This window comes from Megalobrama amblycephala, linkage group LG10 (assembly GCF_018812025.1).
Source record: "Megalobrama amblycephala isolate DHTTF-2021 linkage group LG10, ASM1881202v1, whole genome shotgun sequence".
Classification (NCBI taxonomy): Eukaryota; Metazoa; Chordata; class Actinopteri; order Cypriniformes; family Xenocyprididae; genus Megalobrama; species Megalobrama amblycephala.
In genome coordinates this window covers 21,929,005-21,950,386 of record NC_063053.1, presented here as the reverse complement: position 1 = coordinate 21,950,386, position 21,382 = coordinate 21,929,005, and the positions used below count along the sequence as shown (strand labels likewise).

Sequence of the window (21,382 nt, the reverse complement as noted above, 5' to 3'; positions counted from 1 at the left end):
AGCTTGATTAAAAATGATCCACAATAAAATATTCTGCACACATCACACCTCATATTTCATATAATCCATGCTCTTCACTGACACTTGTCTTCTTGGCAAAAAACTGCATTAACTTATGAAAATATGTTTTGATGTTGAGAAAATGAGACCGTATCTGTGGGACAGCTGTAATTTTTGTGGATTTTATCTATAATAATAAAATCTATACATAAAATCTATGTGAAAAGTAACAAAAATAAATGTTGGCATAGCAAAAGGTTTCCAAGAAAGATAAACTGAATTTGAAGAAACGCCTACATCTGTGCAATTTCTGTCTATTTTGTTTGTTGGGTGTGACAGTCCTCTGCTCAAATGCCCAAAATACTAGTAAGAAAACAAAAACATTTTTTTTTTTCTTTTACATTTTAAAAAAGAGGGCTATCAACATTTCACACAATCTCTAAACGGCCATTTCTCCTTCCACTTTATACAGTACATTAGCTTCAGCACCAAGGCGACTATATTTAAAATACAAATAACTACATAAAAAAAAGCAGCAAAACAGAGGGCAGATCAACACCTCGCTGGCTGTATTCACTTGCCTCATTAGGTAAGGACAGCAGAAACGCTGTATCTCCGCAGGCCACAAGACACCCCAGACACTGACTCTGGTCAACGGAATGCAGAGAAGGGCCGGGAACGTTCAGCTCATTTATTACCCTCAGTACATGCAGTGAGACTTCAACGATGCCTATATGTCTCTCTCCGCAAGACTTCCCGACTTAGTGGCCACATTTATAAGCTAATGTAATCATTGTCACATTTGATGGTTTTACGCGTCACAGATCACAGGTTTTACTTTAGAAATGTGTCACAGACGTCTCTATGCTCTGACCTGCACATAATGGAAACATAACAAGGGAAACGGTCTTCCCTTTAAAGAACACCACTTATACTTTTCTTACTATAATTAGACACATTTTTTCAACACATTTATTCTGTATGAATAAAAGGCGATGAATCAATAGAACTACGCTTCACGATTTGCTTAAAAAGGACCAAACAACATACCAGAGACATTTACATTTACAATATCAGGTCACTGTCTGACAGAGAGACGAATGGTTAACCTGTCAAACTACATCAAGAACTCATCAGCAGGGCACTAGATGACAGATTAATGGAAATGTGCCATATAATTTTTAATTACCTCTAAAGAGCAGGAGCACGGATTCGCTTCAAGGGCTGTCAGTCCGTTAACGAGCTGAGAGCCAAAAAAGACCAATATCTATAATCTAGGATCTATTTTGAGCTCAATGTCACATATTAGAATCTCATTATATGCTAAATAAGTGGTACATGGCTCACCATTTTATGAGTGATCTATGGTGACAGAGGACATAAATATAACATTCCAACCATCTTAGAGTCAACCTAGAAAGGGAATAATGGGCAGTCTCGTGTGGTCACAGCTGATTTGATTTTTACAATTACTTCATCTGTGATTTGCACACAAACCGAAGAGGACACGTTGCCCATGCTACTTTCTTTTGATGAAAATCTTGACCTCTGCTGTAGCTCTCAAGTCAAATATAATGCCGTTTGATGCATCAAGCGGGCTTTGACGTCAATGACATTTGTGATGTATTGTCATTGATGTCAAACATAAATGTGCCATATTTGATTTGAGAAGAAAAAGATTAAAAGAGAGACAACGAATTTCAGTAAATAAGTCGTTTTCATAATACTGTAGTATTGTGTTTTCTACAAATAGTAGGGGAACTGTGATACAATGCTATGTTACTACTTTTTTCACCTTAAAATGGGCACACAGCCTTGCAACAGCAAATCTCTTCGTTAAATAATCAATCGTGTCATAAATTAAAATTAGGGTGTTGTTTACTTATTGGTGTAAATTATACAGAGCCCCTGAAGGAGAGTGAACACAAAGTTTCTTGGGGGAGTACAAAACTTTCGCGAGTGAATGCAAAAACATTGCAATACATTTTTTCTTTCCATCTCATATTTTTTCCATCACCAAAATTAAAATAAAAAAATAGGACTGTTCAAAAGTTTGGGGTTAGAACAAGTTTTTTTATTTTTCAGCAAAGATGCATTAAACTGATAAATTGTGAGACAGAAGACATTTATAATTTTTACAAAAGTTTTCCATTTTAAATAAATGCTGTTCTGTTGAACTTTCTATTTATCAAAGAATCCTGAAACAAAAATGTAGCATGGTTTCTACAAAAAATATTAAACTGCACAACTGTTTTCAACTGTGAAAATAATAATAATAACAATGTTTCTTAAACACCTGATGAACATATTAGAATGATTTCTGAAGGATCATGTGAAAATTCAGCTTTGAAATCAAAGGAATAAATTAATTTTTAAAATATATTCAAACAGAAAACAGTTATTTTAAATTGTAATAACATTTCACAATATTGCTGTTTTTATTGCATTTATGATCAAATAATTGCAGCCTTGGTAAGAATAAGAGACTTTTTTCCAAAAAAATAGCATGTATTAAGTAGCGTGTATTAAGTTTAATGTTGTCATCCTAATTCAAATCAATATTGTTTTTGTGCCAGATAAAAACATTTTTAAATACTTTTGTTTCCATACACTTTTTGCTAGTATATTTTTAGGAGGGTAGGATTGACTGTACTTTAAATACTAGTTTGAACTACTGTAAATAATGCATAGCTTGTAACTTGGCATACAGTTTCAAAGTAGCTTCCCCAACACTGCATGAGTCATATGGAGCACTTTTATGGTGTTTTTTGGAGCTTGACAGCCTATTCTTCAAAAAATTCCCTTTTGTGTCCCATAGAGTAAAGAAAGTCATACAGGTTTGGAACGACATGAGGGCGAGTAAATGACAACAAAACTTTCATTTTAAGGCAACTTATTCCTTTCCCATATTGAACTTGAAGAAAACTTTGTGTCTAATCCCTATGCATGACCAGAGAAAACCAAGTTAAAGCTATAAAACCTACTTTATGAATACACAAACGTTATATGAGAATGGATCACGGTGCCTCTCTTGGTATTCATGCTTGTATATAGGGCTGATCTACCTTCATCTTCTGTATTAGGGTTCGCCGCATCTCTCATAAATGCGGCCGAGATTTGACGAGGCTCCCTCATGAATGTGAGAGCAGACCTTGTTTTGTGCCCGACTGAAGCTGAAAGCCAATCAATGGTTTGCAGGCATAGTGAAGACCTTCTTCGTTAGAAGTGACCTTGGAAAATGGTAATGCCACTAAACCTGGTGATATGCTGGAATGACGGTTGTGATTAAAGAATTACGGCAACGGGCGTAAACAACACTTGCTTTGAAATGAAAGCGTTCAGTCCCTCTGCCTGGAGCTAAAAGTCAGTAAACACAAGAGTAGCACTGCTGTCTATGGGAGAATTTACACCCATGAACAAAGCTGTGCGCACAGAATTAATGTACACCATACATGTATTATTTGCATAAAGTCTGTATATATTAAAGTGCAAATGTCAAAGGGTTTCAGTTAGTTTAAAAGAGGAAGGTCTTTGTTTTCAATGCAAGAAAGCTACATAAAAGAATGCACCAAAATATAAGATATATTTCACACTCTAAATCCTCCTGCTGCTTGCATAGAAAAAAAAAAGAAAAAGAAAAAAAAAAACAGCACTATTTAAAATTAGATATACAATTTATATAAATATTGACATTATTTTTGGAAATGTGTTGAACGTGCTGCAAATTGAAAAGAGGTGTCAATGCTGAATAATCTAGCCATATGGCAATTTCTGCTTTTATTTTTTCCCCATGCAATGCTCAAACGTGTTGAGATACTATATCAAAGGAAAACTGTTGAGGAGTAAATGTCAGTTACATGATAAAAACCTTGTAATGTGATTAAACCTAATTTGGTACATCACTGCTCAACCAAAAGAAAAAAAAAAGAAAAAAAGCTAAGGTACTTTATCGCTCCAGTGTCTCTCAAGCTCTGAACAAAGACCAGGTTATTTCTCCCCTCAACAAAACTCCCCAAGACCCCATTCCTCTGTCCACATTTCTGTCATCGCAACCGAAAATGGCAGCCAGCCATAGAAATCACTCAGCACACCTGTCAGCATTACCCTCCAGAAAATAATTTGCACAAAACTATAACAAGCAGTTATAATTAGCTGAGGGTTATTAAATGTGTCCAACACTAGATATCTGGACTACAAAGGGAATCTAATAAGATGTGCCGGGTGCATTTTTTCCTCCTTTCTCTGAGTCAGCGGCTGTGGTAGGCATAAATTAATGTGCATATGGAGAGCGATGTCACAGGATGTGAGGCAACCACTGAGGCCTTTAGCAGCTCTGCGGGAAAGCAATCTGTGTAAGTCTGGAGGTGCAAATATACCACGGACACCTGTTTTTATACACATAGTGCTATAGCGTGGATGAAACTCACCTCTGGTAAAAGGTTCACAGGTGTGTCTTAGTATAATTTACTATATTTATAAGTTTCTATGATAATCAACATTTAAATTTACACTACCAGTGGAATGTTTGGACACCTTCTTTATTTCAACATTATCGAATCCAAAAGGTTTTAATTATATTTTGCTACACATAAAGGTATTTTAAAGATTTTGAAGCGTCAAAAAGTAATTCGGTTTAACCGTCCAAAGGCCAATACAGCCACTTCATTTGTGATTAAAATATCTTAAAATGTAATAAATGTATATATTTTTTATTCTGGAATGATTTTATAATATCATATATCAACATAGTGCAAAATGGAATTAGAATTATGTATAGAAGTTGTTGCTTTGTTATGAGAAAGAATGTCTGGAAAAATGAATTTCATTTATGTCATTCGGAGTAACCAATATAAAGGGACCATTTCGGATCAAGTCATGCAGTCAGTATCATGTGACAGGATGTGCCATCATTCAGACACCTGGTCATGAAGCAAAGTAACTAACTCTCTTTTAACTATTTGAAAAATTCATGTTTTCACATGTCCCAAAACATCAGGTCATTCGGTACAACCACTATAAAACATGGAAAATGTTGTAATATTTTAAAAACTTGTACTAAATATAAAATGTTTGATTGTTCTTTTGTTAGCTAGATAGCAAGCTAACTAGCTAGCTAGAAAGATATCAGCCTGTTAGCATTTTTAAAAAATATTATCATTCGGTATAACCAAAAGTGTCATTCGGTAAAACCAAAATTTTGGTTAAACCGAATGACTTTCTTGTCGTTTTTGACATTTTTATCTTGTAAAAACTGACAAAAGCAGTGCTAATTGATTATAAAAACCACAATCTCATTGTTAATAACTTTAAAATGAATTATATCTCCATTATGTTTTTTTTTACACTTTTAAAAACCTTATTCATCAATGACCCATATATATATATATATATATATATATATATATATATATATATATATATATATGGGCAGATGACAAATAAGGTTGAAACAGCATTTTTTAAAACAAAGTTCTAAATTGCTTGAGAATTGTATGAATTTGGAAAGTTCAAATACTGTTGTTTTTAAAACTGTTAGAGGTTAGCAGATTTTTTTTTCTCATTATGTAATTTATTAAGCTTTTCTCACAACTCCAGGCAAAATATGTCCTGCGGTGTGACATGACATTACTATAAAATTCAAATATTGAAATATTATTTATTTCAAATACAAATCAGGTATGTTTTAAGTTTAACAAGTATTCTTAAAGAATGATCATTATTAAATTCTGCATATATTTTTTTTCACAGCTGTTTTTGGATTATATTCTTTGCTTGTGCCATCTTTTACCACTCACTCCAGTGGAAATATTCTGTAAAATGAGAAAAAAAATATTTGAAAATGTTTATTATTTTTTAATATAGTTATATTATGCAATGTTTTCAAATTCATATAATTATTTAAGCTAGTTAACATAGTAAAAGTCGTTTAAGTGTGTTTGAAGTGATGTCACACCACAGGACGAAATGAGACACTGTATGAACATTTATGGTGAAATTTATTGAATACTTTTGTAACAAACAAATTCATTTGCATCTCTATTTGAACATTAATGAAAATGCAACATATCAGTACAATCTTATTACTTAGTGTATGAATTTGAACTAAAAACATAGTGAACGAGACATACTGAATAATTAACATTTTGGAGGCATCAAATTAGACCCAGTCATAAAGACCATTCATTTCTATTTTTAACTTAAAAGACTAAACAAATATCTTGTTTCTCAGGAGAAAGTCATTAAAGGTCCCGTTCTTCGTGATCCCATGTTTCAAACTTTAGTTAGTGTGTAATGTTGTTGTTAGAGTATAAATAAAATCTGTACAATTTTAAAGCTCAAAGTTCAATGCCAAGTGAGATATTTTATTTAACAGAAGTCGCCTACATCGAACGGCCAGTTTGGACTACATCCCTCTACTTCCTTCTTTAATGACGTCACTAAAACAGTTTTTTGACTAACCTCCGCCCACAGGAATACACAAGAGTTGCGTTTGTAGAGTGTGTTTGTCGCCGTGTCGTCAAAACGCTGTTATTTTCATCCCGCAGTCCAATCACCGGATCTGATTCCAGCTCAAATTGATAGGGTAAAATTAAAGACGTTTACAATAACACTGAGCGCGTGCATCTCCACGTTATGGTAAGAGGCGTGACCTTTCCGGGCAAGGTTCGCTAAGCTGCTGTCGAATCACAACACAGGAACCGCTGGCACAATCAGAACTCGTTACGTGTTTCTGAAGGAGGGACTTCATAGAACAAGGAAGTCATCAGCCCGTTTTTATGACAGTGGAAACAGCGGTATACAGATAAGTAAATTATGTGAAAAATACTGTGTTTTTTTACACGCGAAACATGAACACATGTTATATTGCACACTATAAACACGATCAAAGCTTCAAAAAAACACGAAAAACGGGACCTTTAAAATCATGCTATAATAATTAAAAGTATGTTGAAATCATCAAGGCAGATATATATTTATGTTTAATATATGTATAATATATGTATATTATGTATAATGAAGACAGATATATATATATATATATATATATATATATATATATATATATATATATATATATATATATATATATATATATATATATATATTTAATATATGTATAATATAGGTATATTATATATAATATTTACAATATTTGTTTAATATACAGGTGCTGGTCATATAATTAGAATATCATCAAAAAGTTGATTTATTTCACTAATTCCATTCCAAAAGTGAAACTTGTATATTATATTCATTCATTACACACAGACTGATATATTTCAAATGTTTATTTCTTTTCATTTTGATGATTATAACTGACAACTAAGGAAAACCCCAAATTCAGTATCTCAGAAAATTAGAATATTACTTAAGACCAATACAAAGAAAGGATTTTTAGAAATCTTGGCAAACTGAAAAGTATGAACATGAAAAGTATGAGCATGTACAGCACTCAATACTTAGTTGGGGCTCCTTTTGCCTGAATTACTGCAGCAATGCGGCGTGGCATGGAGTCGATCAGTCTGTGGCACTGCTCAGGTGTTATGAGAGCCCAGGTTGCTCTGATAGTGAAAACACAGTGGACCAACACCAGCAGATGACATGGCACCCCAAACCATCACTGACTGTGGAAACTTTACTCTGGACCTCAAGCAACATGGATTGTGTGCCTCTCCTCTCTTACTCCAAGACTCTGGGACCCTGATTTCCAAAGGAAATGCAAAATTTACTTTCATCAGAGAACATAACTTTGGACCACTCAGCAGCAGTCCAGTCCTTTTTGTCTTTAGCCCAGGCGAGACACTTCTGACTGTTGTTCAAGAGTGGCTTGACACAAGGAATGCGACAGCTGAAACCCATGTCTTGCGTACGTCTGTGCGTAGTGGTTCTTGAAGCACTGACTCCAGCTGCAGTCCACTCTTTGTGAATCTCCCCCACATTTTTGAATGGGTTTTGTTTCACAATCCTCTCCAGGGTGCTGTTATCCCTATTGCTTGTACACTTTTTCTACCACATCTTTTCCTTCCCTTCGCCTCTCTATTTATGTGCTTGGACACAGAGCTCTGTGAACAGCCAGCCTCTTTTGCAATGACCTTTTGTGTCTTGCCCTCCTTGTGCAAGGTGTCAATGGTCGTCTTTTTGACAACTGTCTAGTCAGCAGTCTTCCCCATGATTGTGTAGCCTACAGAACTAGACTGAGAGACCATTTAAAGGCCTTTGCAGGTGTTTTGAGTTAATTAGCTGATTAGAGTGTGGCACCAGGTGTCTTCAATATTGAACCTTTTCACAATATTCTAATTTTCTGAGATACTGAATTAGGGATTTTCCTTAGTTGTCATACAGACGTATGCACATTCCTTGTGTCAAGCCACTTGAACAACAGACAGTGTCAGAAGCATCTCGCCTGGGATAAAGACAAAAAGGACTGGACTGCTGCTGAGTGGTCCAAAGTTATGTTCTCTGATGAAAGTAAATCTTGCATTTCCTTTGGAAATCAGGGTCCCAGAGTCTGGAGGAAGAGAGGAGAGGCACACAATCCACGTTGCTTGAGGTCCAGTGTAAAGTTTCCACAGTCAGTGATGGTTTGGGGTGCCATGTCATCTGCTGATGTTGGTCCACTGTGTTTTCTGAGGTCCAAGGTCAACACAGCCATATACCAGGAAGTTTTAGAGCACTTCATGCTTCCTGCTGCGGACCAACTTTATGGAGATGCAGATTTCATTTTCCAACACCTGCACACAGTGCCAAAGCTACCAGTACCTGGTTTAAGGACCATGGTATCCCTGTTCTTAATTGGCCAGCAAACTCGCCTGACCTTAACACCATAGAAAATCTATGGGGTATTGTGAAGAGGAAGATGCGATATGCCAGACCCAACAATGCAGAAGAGTTGAAGGCCTCTATCAGAGCAACCTGGGCTCTCATAACACCTGAGCAGTGCCACAGACTGATCGACTCCATGCCATGCCGCATTGCTGCAGTAATTCAGGCAAAAGGAGCCCCAACTAAGTATTGAGTGCTGTACATGCTCATACTTTTCATGTTCATACTTTTCAGTTGGCCAAGATTTCTAAAAATCCTTTGTATTGGTCTTAAGTAATGTTCTAATTTTCTGAGATACTGAATTTGGGATTTTCCTTAGTCGTCAGTTATAATCATCAAAATTAAAAGAAATAAACATTTGAAATATATCAGTCTGTGTGTAATGAATGAATAAAATATACAAGTTTCACTTTTTGAATGGAATTAGTGAAATTAATCAACTTTTTGATGATATTCTAATTACACACGCACATATCGTGAAACTGAGATTGTTCATTGACCAATTGTTCACAATGCTCTGAAAAATGCTCTATTTTTTTTTTTTTTTTTTTTTAAATACAGCCACATGGAAAACAATGCAACTCTATGGGAAAAGAGTCATTAATTCCATGTACAGAAACAAGCAAGTACTAAAGCTTTTATTTGTTGGTGTGAGATAATTGGCTAGTTTTTCCTTCATTACTTGTCGAGCAGTTGTCTGATGCAGTGGCGGTGTCGTGTTCCATGTCACGCCCTGCAACTTTAATTAAATGCGTTATAAAGAATGCACAGATTCGTAGACCCCATTACGGTTGATTCAATGATAATTAAAATATCCATCTGTGAGCATTAAATTGAAAATGCCCCCATGCGTAGCTGTGTTGAAGTGTAATGATGAGAGCATATACTGGGAGGGAAGAATTAGGAGATGGGTATGAGACAAAGACGGGCTTTCGCATGCTTGACGGCGCTCTGATTATCTAATCAAATCATTCAGATCTAGACAGGCTCCCTGCAGCTGATCTGGACTCATGACTTGTGGAGGTGAGCAACTCTGACGGCCACCACTGGGGAAAAATGTGACATCCCTACCGATGTCATGTGCGCATATACGTGTCAGTTTGGTCCGGCCCCACCGGCGTCTGCTCCCCGCTGCTCCACTTCTGCCTGTTAATTAATGTAATGATGTAAACAAGAACTCATCCTGACCACCTCGCCACTGCCACAGGAAAAGCAATCTGTTAAAACAATCACCAGGGACAGACCACCTCTTGCACCTCACACCATCCTCTCACACTGCAATCAACACCGACGGCCGTGATAACGACGGCAAGATGGAGCTCCGGCTGCATGAACTGATTAGGCGATTTCTTGCACTTTTCGCAGCTGGGTGAATCTGCCTCGCCCATGGGATGAAAGCTGTCAGAAGGTGTTAGCGGCAGTACGCACATTGACAGACCTTCATATATCTCAGGCCCAAAAGTCTCTAACAAATGTAACAATGCCACTCTCTGACAAGGGCTCTGATAAATAACGATCCTCCCCTTTTTAAGGAAGAGTTCCTTAGGGTTTGGCATTTCAATGTCAATCGGTTTTACCTCAAAAGCCTGATGCCAACGTCTGATCTTGGCCAGCAATTCAAGAAATCGCACAAGATTACTTTTGTTCTATGGCAAAATTGTCAGTCTTACATTGCTTGTTTTGACATGCACACTGAAAGTCAATTATTTGCATTATGACGAACCTATGATGGCCTAGACGTATGAAAGACAATGAGAGAGACGTTTAGCAAAAATCGGAACTTACTGGCAGAAACCTTACATTGGGTGGTGGTCTAATAAATTAGTTAAGCACTGTATGTGCAACAAATATCTTCCCTTCACGTTACGATCATAATATAAATATCTGCATATCAATGAGGCTGTCAGAACCTGACATGATTGATTGTCAAGTCAGTGCTGTCAAATTAGACCATAATCCAAGATTTTGTTATATAATGCAATGGCATTCAAACATTTATAAGTGTGAATTGATTGAGTATCCACTGTTTTCCCCCCAAAATTTAAAGTAACTATTAATTGTTTAAATAAGTTTTGTTTAAATTATGTTTGATAAAAAAAGCCTTGCATTCAAAATATAGATTCTCAAGTGGTATCTCTGTCTATACGAGCCATAGGGAATCGCTTTGGCACACAGAATTCTTCCTCCTGCCATGTGTCATAGTGAAGCACAAAGGAAATGAAGTCTCTTGTATTGCTTCAGAATGTGAAACCCACCCTTGCTAATGTCTAATTAATATCCACTCATTGTGGAATTCTCATCTCCCACAGAGCCACTGAGACCAACATCTGTTTAATCAACATTTTCCACTGACAACCTCTTGGCTGTCGATCCTATTGTGGTGTGGCAGTAGAATACAAACAATTGAAATTCACTAGAAGATCCCAAAAGTTTGCACCTTTGAGAATTCACTTGACAAGTTGACAGATAGCACATATCAAAGCCTAGTACAGTACATTTAGGTGAAGTCCGCTGGCATAAACTTTTCCGATTCAAACTTTTTGTTTTACTTTTGTTGCACATAGCCGAGTGCCATTTTTTCCCCCACACGTACTCTAAAATTACCTCCAAAAGGAAGAAAGATAATGGTACACAGTCACAGATGGCTCCCTGAGGCTCGTAATCAGTTAGCCACACCCCGCATGCCTGCTACATGCTTTATTTCTCCCACTATGCCCCTTCATCAGCCTTGATTAGACCGCTGGAGTAAAATGTCACATTTTACATACCTCCATATTTCAGGCCAACACCAAACCTGACTACGGTTCCTGGATGGTCGGGGTGAAATGTCAAGGGATGCACCAATTCCTGCATGCCCCACTTTGCAATCTCACAAATTCGTCACTTTCAGAGGCAGGATGACTATGGAAATTACAGACGGCCTCTTTGTTAATACGTGCTAGGCAACCCAAACGCCATAGCTCTAATTGGAGCTAATTGGCTTACGGTTGCCTGTGTTTCTGGATCAGATAAATAGCAAAGACAACACCAAGTGACACAGTGACCTTTTTAAAACTTCACTCTAATTAACCTTTTAGATGCATGCAGGTGTTTTTATGTAGGGCAGAGGAAACAAACTTGTCTGGAAGTCTGGAAGGGGATTGTGTGTTCTGCGCTCTGCCACAAACTCTGGTGGAGAGCGCGTCGCCATTACAGCTGCGCGGGAAAGCGCAGATATTAAAACCATAAACACAAGAGTGTTCCGAGATAAAAAGGTCCTGCAGCCGAGTAATTTTACATCATCATTCAAATCTGCTGCTCATTACCAAAGCTCTCATCTCCATGCATATGGCTTATGGGAAACAAAGCGGTAGGCTGTGCCTCAAGCTTTCCTGATTAAGTTTACCGCAATGTAGTGAGCAGTGTGAGCAAAATAATGAAATTAAAAAAGTTATAATTTCCCCCATTATAGCTCATCGCACGGTTCAATATCCAAGCATGCACGAGCAAAAGAAAGTGCCGGCGTGTTCCAGTAAAGGAGCATTAAAAGTCGATCAGCGGACACAGAATAAAACAGAGAGTTTATATGGATCTACCCATAAACCCTTCAATACCGTCAAGCTTTTATTGAGGTTTGCTTAGCGGTCTTAAGAGCTGCCTGTGCACACCCACAATAAAAGCTTTATGCCACTCACAGCTATTCCAGAAACGAAGTCGGTACCACTTACGTACAGTGACAATAATTTATGAGCGAAAGGGGGGAAAGGGCTGGAGAGAAAGTTGGTGTGTGATCCGTTAAGCACATAAATGTACATTAATTAATCACTCTGGGAGCTGAATCCCTGAAAGCAAGAGCGGACGGGGTGGTGAATTTACATGCGGACATTTAAATGCATAAATAATGAAGCACCACAACGTTTTAAATGCTGTGATAAAACTCTTTAAGGGTCCGTTTCTGCATTTGGAGTGTTTATAATATCTTTTTCATGAGATTTCTGTTGTTGTTTGTTACAATAAGCTGGAACATGATTGGACATGTTCATGCTATAAAACATCACCACAGGCGCTTAGGTACAATGCTGAGTAAAATCATTCAGTTCAATTATTAATTACCTCATGCATCGCACAAGGTTATTAATTATGCATGTCCCTCGAAATGCATCGATTAAGCACCATGTAAATGAGGTGGTGTCAAAAATTGCTGCCAAACAGTGACGGTAATAATATTGCTATTGATTCTCTACCGTCAGACGACTGCTTCAAAGAATTAGCTCTCTTATCTCGGTGCACTCGTTGAAGAGTAAAATTAAAATTCTGCCATCATTTAATCACCCTCACGTCGTTCCAAACCTGTATGACTTTCCGTGGAACACAAAAGATGATGTTTTGAAAAATGCCAGTGGAGTCTAATGTTGTTTTGGACTGCAGTAATTTCATTGTATAGACAAAAACATTTTGAACATTTATCAACGGTCTTACAGGTTTGGAACGACATAACGGTGAGTAAAATAATGGCAGAATTTTTACGTTTGTGCGAATTATCCCTTTAAGAATAAATGAAGCCTTCTTTTCTGGTTGTGCTGTATAATGCAAGGTGCCAAGTCTCTCTCTTGACCTAGAATACATAAAAGGATAAGCTAAGGGCTTCCAATCTCCCACATATGTTCTCTTTGCATGCACAATACTAATGTAATGGTGTGTTTAATGAAATGGTAGCGCTAGGATCACCTCCAAGTGAGTTTGGAGGCCAAAAAATCCTCACATCTTACAATACAGAGCCAATGGAAACTCTGAGACTATCTAAAACTGGACTTTCAATCTCACCGCACAACACCATCAATCACTTATTCTGCTGGGCTTTCGTATTTCAATCAACAATTTGTGGTTTCGAGACAATCTAAAAGCAAGCTAGTGCTATGATTACACATCTGTCTGGGAAAAGAGAGGCCACTGAATGCTGCCCGACTCTTTTTTACTGTCTGAAATGATAGTAGACCGCCCAGGAGTTTGTTTAATGCGTATTTACCAAAATATCTCAATGATGTAGCACTGCGGAAAGCACCTACTCGTGGTTCCCTGTGGGCTTTGAAAACCTTGAGGAGGTCTGTTACTCATGGGTATTAGCGGTCCAACAAAGTCATTCGAGGTATATATCGAATATTCGTAATGGGCCAAACGTAAGAGGAAAAACCCTCATTGTTTTGTATCTCACTTGTTTCCCAGAAATTTCAGACCCTTTTAGTAGGGTGGTTTTGTTCTTTAAAAAAAAAAAAAAAAAAAGAGGTTTGGCAATTTAGTAACTTACATAAATGTCATATAATGAGCAAAAACACACAAAAGAAATCAATGCAAAATGAGACGATGATGATGTTTTGGGTAAACATAGTTATTTCTCTTTGTAAAAGGTCAGGACCGGAGGGTATGTTATGAGTTTGGGGGAAAATGAATCGGCTTGGACTGGGGAATGGCTACCAGATGGCGTTGTCCTCACGTAGGAGTGACTGGCGGTTTTTACAGGATGGGAATGAGAACAGGCTGGCATGGCTAATGAAGACAAGAGACCTATCCTCCTAAAGTTGCTTCAGGCATTCAATAAGTCTGTATGGAGATGAGCTGCTCTCTATTGGGGCAACTATTGAGACTACAGTTACAAATACATGCACAACTACCTCTGATATGATTCAATGTATATACACTCTAAAAAATGCTGGGTTAAAAACAACCCAAGTTGGGTTGAAAATGGACAAACACAGCAATTTTGTTTTGTTTTAACCCAGCGGTAGGGTTAAATGTTTGCCCAACCTGCTGGGTAGTTTTATTTAACCCAACTATTGTTTAAAAATTACTGTATTGCTTAATTAAAATTAACCCAAAGTATGTTGGAAATGAACATTTATTAATGTTCAATGAATAATTATTAAACAATAAACATTTATTAAATTGCTTATTAATACATTTATATTAATAAACTATTAAACTATTAAATTTATATTAATGAAATATTAAAGCTTATTAATAAACATTCACATTTTGTCTATTATTGTTGCCTCTAATTGCATCTGGTTTTTAATTTCCCAACTATTTTGGGTTCATTTTAAGCTAGCCATATAGCAATTTTTAAACAATAGTTGGTTTAAATAAAACTACCCAGCAGGTTGGGCAAACATTTAACCCAACCGCTGGGTTAAAACAACCCAATTGCTGGGGTTGTCCATTTTCAACCCAACTTGGGTTGTTTTTAACCCAGCATTTTTTAGAGTGTATAAAAACAAGAAAAAAAAGAGAGAGAAAAAAATCACTAGGTCTTAATAACCAGATTATTTTTATTTATTTTATTTTTTTATAGTAATTTTTAACCAAAATTTGAAATATAAAAATGCTGGGGAGGCGGGGGGCTGGGTGGTCCAAAATGCACATAAAAATATTTTTAAAAATGATTTTTTTATTATTTTTTTTTTATTACATTTTTTTTTTTATTATTCAGACAAACATTTTGAGGCAGTCACATGACTTTTTTGATCCTCATACAGATTTTAAAAACAATAACAAAAAAAAAAAAAAAATTACAGCATATTAAAAGGATTTCTAAAGAATCATGTGACACTGAAGACTGGAGCAATGGCTGCTGAAAATTCAGCTGTGCCATCACGTGAATAAATAACATTTTCAAATATATTAAAAAAGAAAACTTATTTTAAACTGTAATAATATTTCACAATATGACTGTTTTTACTGTATTTCTGATAAAATAACACCCAATCTTTTGAACTGTAATGAAGCTAACTAACTAAAGTGCTTGTCTAGAGCAAGTTCTTCCACAATTGATTTAGGTGCTTCAGGCTTTAAAAAAAAAAAAAAAAAAAATCTGACAATTAACACCCTGGTTAATCACAAAGTGTGAATGCTTTATCAGCAACACTGTCTGCTATGAGGTTCTATTCTCTTTCTGTTCTTCACAACTGTTATCAAGTCTTCTCTCATTAACAATGTTACAAAAATCTCTTCTGCTTCCCCAAGCTCCCACTGTCCCAAAATACCCCGGCAAGTGTCGTGCATTTAATGTCTTTTTGCTCTCATACATATTGACAGAGCACTAGAGCAAGACTCCTCCCACCCGGGCCGTTGAGACAGTTTTATTATCTTGACTGATCTTGTGATCTGTACTCACCCGTCCCTTACATTTTACCGCAGCACCACCCATCTGAGCAACTTCCGTTAACAGTGCACATAAGCAGAGGCCTTTGTGGCGACTTTTTTTTTTTTATCTAGCCAGCCGATCGAGACATGGGCCACTGTAAATTATCGGTTCTCAGCGCCGTAAAGCATTTTGTGGCTTCATGGGTGCATGGTAAATGCACTTCGGCAGAGCCACAGTTCCCACTATTCCCCATGCTGGCGTTCTGGAGTGCGGTTAGCTCTGCTGTCCTCAGACCAGGCCGCGGTCACACGTGGCTCCAACGGGCCTCGAGAGGAACGTGACAGATTGCTCACTCGGTCACAGAAACGAGCAGAGCACAGGGGTGGGAGTGTGTATTCGGGGTTCACATGGGAGTGGTGTGACCAGATATGCTAAGTTTTAATCACATTCTCTCACATTCACAGCACCACACTTCTTTAAAACACAAATGCACAAAAGTAGAATAATAAGAGATCTGCATTACTTCGAGGTATGAGGCATCTGGGACATTTAGATATCTGGGTTGTGTCATTCAGAAGTGTATTGAGAATGCCTTTTAATAGAATGATAGATAGATAGACAGAACGATAGATAAAACGATAGATAGATAGAAAGATAGAATGCACAATGCATCAAAATGTATAAATTATACTCAAACTCATCCATATTTGCTCTCAAACGCTCACTAAGTTTACTCCAGATTTTTCCCAACCTTAATGTGGAACAGAGCAGAAACGCCAAGACCCGACAGAGACGAAGAGTGAGAGTCCTCCATGTCTGGCTCCTGGTCCAAGAAGCGTTAAACCGCATTCTGGAGGTTAAGCATCTTGGCGGCGAGAGCTTGTCATTTCTGAAGATGAAGCTCATCCCTTATTCAGCTTCACAGAGCAAACACAAGTGTCATGCTAAACTAATGTGCCCTAAGCTATCTCTTCCAGTAAAACATTACTCATCCCAATCTCTGGGAGCGTTTGTTGGCAAGCGACAAGCGCATCAATGCTTACCTTCTAACCTTTCCTGTAGATAACACACCTGTCTGAAGATATTCATGGTGATATAAATGCTATACAATCAATGATAAAGAAAACAAAAGTCAGGCATTTTATGTGCAATTTCAGCATATGGTGCCTAATAATCACAATACATGATGAAACACAGTAGATTTCACTGTAATTCACAAAAAAATCATGTTTATATTCTTTTTTACAGTTAACTTGCACTCATGTAACAAGGAACAGGCGGGTTGGGGAAGTGAGGGTCCTCATACTAACATTTCAGCACTGGATTCCTCCTGTCTAAAAATATGTTCACGGGTCCCTATCGCTTGAGATAATCAAGGGGAATTTGTCTGCGCAGCACATGTGGGCCGCAGCACATGCTCAGATCTCTCTCTGCCTCAGGGGCTGTCTTTGGGCTCTCAAGAACAAGGATTAGCTCAAGAGCTCATTCAATTCCCATCTTTTGTTGCATCTTTTGTTTATGTTTTTTTAGCTTTTATATTTTTTCTCATGTCTCAAATCTCCTTGCAATGCTCCAGCATCCCACTAGGGGAACTATTCCATTTCTAGACACATCCACTCGGTGACAGATTCACCAACAAGTTTAGCATTAATCTACAAGGCAAGTGGTCTGGAACCTCTGCTATAAATCAGCCGCTGACACAGACCATAAAAATAGGGGAATTTTTATAATTTCACTGTATGCGACTAACGGTAAATGTGAGCATACACTAAAAGAACTCGAGCAGAACGGTTAGCAAAACTCACCGGACAGACATCAGTCAATCAAAATGGGCAGCAGCGTTTTCTTCTGAATGTCCACGATAATTTGTAGCAGCTGTCTAAACATGTCCCACCGAACCGGACCTGCCTTAGAGTAAAACCAGAGCCCTTTTCAACGTCAAAATGTGAATTATTGAATAAATAAATACAGAAGGGAAGCTAAATGCATTTGTGGAATGTATATGTAAGAGAGCGGGTACTGTAACAGCACCGCTTAGGGAAAGAAATATAGAGCGAAGGATGCACAGCCCCTTTCCTGGCTTCTCCTGTTCTACCTAATGATGCCTGTAAGAATCTCTGGGCTATGCTTTGGGAGTAAATAGATATATATCCCAAACCCCAAACTCATTCATGACCTTCTATGTGGGCTGCAGCAGTGAAGGTCTGTGTACACCATAAGATAACACACAGTAAACAGAATTGCTAATTAGCATTTAACACCCAGTCAGTCGTGGCAGGAATGTGCATTTCTCGCAGCCAAAAGTGAATTCGTGCGACCTTAACTGCAAAATTCCACCATTGAAATGATGATGACGGCAGACCTCTCCATCCTCTCAGTGTGATTAAAGCGGTTCATCAAGTGCCGAAGTTAGCGATTTGTCCCGCAAAGACTGTCTCATCATGGCTAATTGTGAGAGATCCTCTCAGGGGCCTCTGCTGGTCTGGATGGAGGAGCTGATTGGTCTGCCTTGAGTACGGCCCCTCTGGTTGTGGCCACCATGGATTAAAACAGAGCCATAACTCATGCGCACCAGATGGTGGAGATAGGGTCAGCAGCTGGAACAGTGCATGATCAGACTCTATGTCTTCCTGGTCCAAAGCTGTTGGTCTTCGGCCAGCTTCATTAAAGCCTGAGGTTGTCTGGTAATTTACAGAGCTGAGAAACAATCTGAATATAGTTGTAATTCGGAAAATATGAGCCCCAGCTGTTTCTATGATTATACGACATACAGTATTCCATGGTTCTTGAAAAGCTAGTGAGGAAGTCATCCATTTCCTTGTATGATTTCCTTGGAATTGTTGCAATAATTGACCCTGACACTTAACTATACAGTACATGAAAAAGTTAATCAAACTTTAAAATATAGCCAAGCAACTGAAAGTGTTCTGAAACAACTACTGATGAAAATGTTCCTCAGTGCTAATGAGGACAACATCAAAAAAAATGGAATCAGATAATTAACTGATTTTATTTGAAATATACGATGAAACCAGGGTCTGAAGTAACCACCCGCCAACCTGCCAAATTCGGATGAAAATCTGCTGTGGTTGGTAATGCATATTAACACACTAGCCAATTTTGCATTGCATTGCTATCAGAGCCCTTCTCCTAAAAGGAGCCTCAAAAATTAGCATGTAAAGAGGTTCACAAATTATTTTCTTTGACCGTACACACACCGGCATGGCCCAACTACACCTCCAAAAACCATGCCACACCACAGTGTCGCTCACAAATATATGTATGTACTGACTACACCCTAGGAGATTGTGTATTATGCATTTTTCAGTAACAGGTTTGTTTTTGTGGCTTGATATACATCGCACTTTCTTTTTCTGTTTGTGCTGTTTTTTCAAATACCTTCATTCAAACTCATTGAGTCCACTTTGTTCATTATTGAAGTGAACTTTTGCCTGTATTGTGATTAGATTCACTGTTCTGGACTGCCACCTTGAAGTTGAGAACGTGAGTACAGAATGTGATAAGCCTGCCCATGAGATGTCTGCGGTGCAACCGGTTAACGCTGTTTTGAAAACATCCGGTGTAAGCAAGTGTCAACCGTTATGCGACTGAACGCTAGTGGGAGTGGCCTGTGGTGCAATGATGTCTATTCGTCGATGTCTTGCTCTGGAGGCAGACATATGCAAATACATTTGCCTGACATCACAAATCCCACAATAACAAAACAAGCCGTTTTTGTAGCTTGATTAAATAAATACTTTGTTTATAATGAGGAGAACATTTGAAGCTAGGAAACTAATGGTATGTTTTAATGGTACAGTGACTTAAAAAGCCAAAGCAAATTTGATTTCTCATGCCATGACCTCTTTAACAATGCACTAACATTTTTGAAGGAGCAACATTTAAAAAAAAAAAAGTTTAAAATAATCTAATCAGTTAATAATGCTGGGGGATTAACCAACTTAAACATAGGTAACGCAATTTGCTACCTGGTTAATTAACTTACCTACAGGACCTTTAGGAGTGTGTTTATGGGAATTTTTGACCATTCTTCTAGAAGTGCATTTGTGAGGTCAGGCAGTGATGTTGGCGAGAATGCCTGGCTCACAGTCTCCGCTCTAATTCATCCCAATGGTGTTCTATCGGGTTGAGGTCAGGACTCTGTGCAGGCCAGTCAAGTTCCTCCCCATCAAACTCGCTCATCCATGTCTTTATGGACCTTGCTTTGTGCGCTGGTGCGCAGTCATGTTGGAACAGGAAGGGGCCATCCCTAAACTGTTCCCACAAAGTTGGGAGCATGAAATTGTCCAAAATGTCTTGGTATGCTGAAGCATTAAGTGTTTGTTTCACTGGATCTAAGGGGCCAAGCCCAACCTCTGAAAAACAACCCCACACCATAATCCCCCCTCCACCAAACTTTACACTTGGCACAATGCAGTCAGGCAAGTACCGTTCTCCTGGCAACCGCCAAACCCAGACCTGTCCATCGGATTGCCAGACAGAGAAGTGTGATTTGTCACTCCAGAGAACACGTCTCCACTACTCTAGAGTCCAGTAGCAGCGTGCTTTACACCACTGCATCCGACGCTTTGCATTGCACTTGGTGATGTAAGGCTTGGATGCAGCTGCTCGGCCATGGAAACCCATTCCATGAAGCTCTCTACGCACTGTTCTTGAGCTAATCTGAAGGCCACATGAAGATTGGAGGTCTGTAGCTACTGACTAGCTATTGAAGTTGGCCACTTCTATGCACTGTGTGCCTCAGCATGCGCTGACCCCGCTCTGTGATTTTACATGGTCATAATATTACAACTTTCTATTCAACAACTTTCAATCTTTCTAACTCTCTAACACAAATGCACAACTTAAACTAAATTACATGCCAGTCAGAATGTATGCACACTTTCCATAACAACATTAAAACATCTACAACATGGGCAATAGATATTTAAAGCATGAAAAATACACAAAATACTATAGTATAATAGTTTATTCAAGGATGCTTGAATATTTGTTTTAATTTTGCATTCTTTTAAAGATGAAAATGTCATTTTCAATGACTAAGATTAGATGCCTTTTCCGCTTTAGGGTAAAATCGGCTAAAATTAAAGAGTGCAACGAACGAATGAAAAAAAAAAAAAATTGCAGGGCATGTTCTATCTGGATGTTGATTGGATGGATGCAAATTAGCTAAATGTGAGCTTGTAGTTAATTGTAAGAAAGGTGGTGTTTATTTGGACTAAATGATTGGAGAAATCCAGCATACGTCACCAGAGAGAAGTCTGATGTTTTACTGGAAGACTGAATTATGACATTTTGATTATTTTTAATTTGAATCAATAATTTTTATTAAAAATATTTGAGGTCAAAAATAAATTATAAAATTTATCAAAAAAACAAAAAACAAAAATAAATTAGACATGCACGGATCAATCGTTTACA

At 37.8% G+C, this 21,382-nt stretch overlaps 1 protein-coding gene across 16 annotated transcripts in view; it reads right to left on the bottom strand.

The window, feature by feature from the left end:
- Window positions 1–21,382, bottom strand: part of macrod2 (mono-ADP ribosylhydrolase 2) — a 634,638-nt gene that overhangs the window by 205,954 nt on the left and 407,302 nt on the right. The gene's annotated exons all lie outside the window — the stretch shown is intronic.